Source organism: Drosophila suzukii, chromosome X, assembly GCF_043229965.1.
Source record: "Drosophila suzukii chromosome X, CBGP_Dsuzu_IsoJpt1.0, whole genome shotgun sequence".
Lineage (NCBI taxonomy): Eukaryota > Metazoa > Arthropoda > Insecta > Diptera > Drosophilidae > Drosophila > Drosophila suzukii.
Genome location: NC_092084.1, coordinates 732515 through 735689, shown reverse-complemented (window position 1 = coordinate 735689; position 3175 = coordinate 732515). Strand labels below are relative to the sequence as shown.

At 41.1% G+C, this 3175-nt stretch overlaps 1 long non-coding RNA gene across 1 annotated transcript; it reads left to right on the top strand.

Annotated features, from left to right (window-relative positions):
* Positions 1 to 1236: 1236 nt before the first annotated feature.
* LOC139353492 (uncharacterized) lies at positions 1237 to 2586 on the top strand. Its single transcript, XR_011604796.1, has 3 exons — positions 1237 to 1424; positions 1490 to 1800; positions 1962 to 2586. It is a non-coding gene; the product is annotated as an uncharacterized lncRNA (long non-coding RNA).
* Positions 2587 to 3175: the final 589 nt, after the last annotated feature.

Below are 3175 nucleotides of genomic sequence, written 5' to 3'. Positions count from 1 at the left end.
TCATGTAAAATTTATCATTATTATGCAAAATTGTCAATTTCTGTTTGCCATACACAAAAAGAAAATTCGTTGTGATACGGTGTTGCATGCTTTTTCCAGACACCATATGGATATGATATGATGAAAAGGTCAAAACCATATTATGCTATGTAATCCTGATACTATAAACTAATGGGTGCCATCGTTGTAAAGATACAAATACTTTCAATCCATTGTTTTTGTTGCTCCCCACTCATCAAAAATATATGAACAATTGAAACATCTCTTTGACCTGCCCGTATCGAATTAATAACGATCTGTTTTTTTCTTGCTGTGTATAGTACCACACATCCTGTGTGGATTGTATCTCGGTCTGTATTCTCCTATTGTACCCCTGAAAACCTATACCCTCCTCCTCCCTCCGGAGTCCATTCATTGGCCACAAAATTGGGTTCTGGTTACGTGTTTGTGTACGGAAAGTTTTTTGTTTTGCGTTCACCTGTCTCTTGTTTTTGCTCTTGCATGGGTTTTATATTTTTCCGACATATTTTTAAACGGACTGCCAGGCAGTCCTTGAAGTCTACTTAAAGCGGAGAGCGGCCGACTTAATTGTCTCTCAATGGGTGAACTGTAATAAATCAGAAAGCGAGCAGAGTGAGCCGAGCCGAGAAATAAGCGAAACAAATATTGGATGGATTGTCCTGACTGGAATACACAGCCTGCCTTTCGTCTGCCTGTGTGGGTGTGTGCAAATATGCAAATTTCTTTTTCGTTCAGCTTGATTATGGCAAAGGAAATTTGTTTGTTCCGATTTTTGGGGGAGGCGGGGGCTAGCTATGCTCTGGCTTTAAGCCACCCGTCACATTCCTCCGAATTCCCCGATCAGCTTGCAGGAAAGCACAAAATCAAGGATAGTATTTGTCTAGTTGACAGAGGGTGAGCTCGTCATGCAATCCTCGGTACAAAGTTCTGCAGGAAGGTAACACAGATCTCAACTTCTGGGCTGGTACCAAAACATTTAAGGTGTTAGATCTTAGTAATAATAATACTATTCTACCATTTTTACTTTGTGTGGACAGGTTTTAAGTTCATGTTTAATTTTCTGCTACGATGGTATATCTTTTACAGAATTTGCCTAGTTTCTTTTATAATAATTGAATTAACATTATTTTCCGCATGATAAATAGGCTATGTGGAAATGTCACTTTTCGAAACTTAACTTTGACTTAATTTTCCACTTATCTGCAATCTCCAATTTCTCGATTGCGGCGAAGAAAATGTGTTAATTCCAATTTCCGGGGGCAGTTCTGAGTCTGTTTGACGTCTGTGCCAGATAAATACTATTTAGCCCGATTTCCTGGCTAACCGGCACAAATAATCAAAATTTATTGTGGAATTAGTCCAAATATTTCATGGCCGCTGCTGCTGTGGCTCTGGTTTGTCGGGTAAGTTAGTTGAAGCAATTTGTATGCAGGAATTGCAATTAGAAATTTCTGACATTAATAAGCAGCAATTTGTGCACATGACACCAGCCAGCAGACTGGAGAAATGCGAGAAGGCGTCTCCCAAAGACAGGAGAAAATGCGGGGAAAGCAACAAAGGGGCAGAAAGAAATATTTGGCCGAAACTGTTGCAATTAGTGTGACAAAACGAGGAACTTTTTAAAGTTGCGACAAGAGCTGCACTCTGGCACTCCGCCACTCCGGCACTACGGAGACGAATCCAGATACCTGGCATTTGCTGGTGCTTAAGTCGCAAGTCGAAAATAATTCCATTTGATTCGGACAAGTCAGCACGAAACGACAAAAGAACAAAAAACAGGTATCTTGAGCTAGGCATTTAAAGGCTTATTTTATTCTGTTAAGTGGGTACTGTGATATCTATTTATTGTTTGGTCTACCCAAGCTGTTGTGTTGGGGATGATCTTCCAGTTGGTCGTCAGATAGTTGCATAGCACACCATCTTGTTTTTTATTTTGACAGAAGATGTATCTTTGCTCCAGAAGACAGTACCCAAATGGCTTTTAGTGCAGATCAACATAACATGCCGGAAGTGTTTGTCTTTTGCCTGTTGGGCACAACATACCCCTTTGGCCCCCAAAATACCGTGTTTATTAGACCCAACGGAACGGAACCGAATTGAAGAGCAGCATTGTAAGGACCTGGCATTTGTCCTCAAATTCAATTTGTCATTTTCTGAAGAGCCCGATGGCCATATGAAAGTTGAATGCTTGTGAAATGGAAATGGGAGTGGGAATGGGTCTGGGAGTGGGACTGGGAATGGCAGGGAGATCCGCACGATGAGCCGTATAAAGAGACGAGTTGCCATGCCAGCAAAGTCCTAAATGCCATTGATAATGAGCCCCAGTCCAGATTCCTGTTCTTCAGTTCTAGTTCCACTGGAACCCAGACATGGCTTATGCTTGTTGCCGTCGCCGTTGCCTCAAATTGTAAACTGAGACTGAGACCCGACTGGAGCCCCCATGAAACTTTTCATTAACACATGCCCAGAGTGCCTGCACAGGGGGAAAAACTGCTCAAAAGGATGTCACTCACGGGGATTGATGGAAAGGTAATGATAAATTTAAGCATTTGGGTACCTTACTAGATGAACGAGAAATTAAAATATTTGTAATATTTATCAAATATGGTAATTAGTTAAAGAAACATGTGTCTAAAATCCTTCGATTTATTTACTGTCATCTTAAATACTTCGACTTCTTTAAAGATAATTCATCAGATGAACGAGAAGTTAAATTGTTTCTTTTATGTATTAAAAATGAAAATTGGCTTAAAGAAAAATATATTCCCTCGTTCTATATAGTGATACATTGTCTCCATAAATATTTGGATTTTTTCGGATGAACGAGAAATGGAGCAACTTTTAATATGTTCAATGGTTCCTTGGTTTAAATTTCGGTTTCTTTGAAGATCCCTTGTTTTTTTTTCTATGCATAGACTAGTCGAGGGGGCGGGGATTTTTAGGGGGCGGGGCTGGCTTGTTGGCCCGGCTCAAAACGGGCGCGTTACTTAGCTTAAGCTGTTTTCTCCCGCCCCCTGCCTCCTTCCAAAAGTTTGCTTGCAGCACTTAAATATTTATAAACGAAGCTCATGGCGCGGTGGCATGTGGGTGCCGAAATGGGGTGATGTCCTTGGACGAGGTGCTGACGAGTGGAGCAGGTGCTGCCCACTTTTCT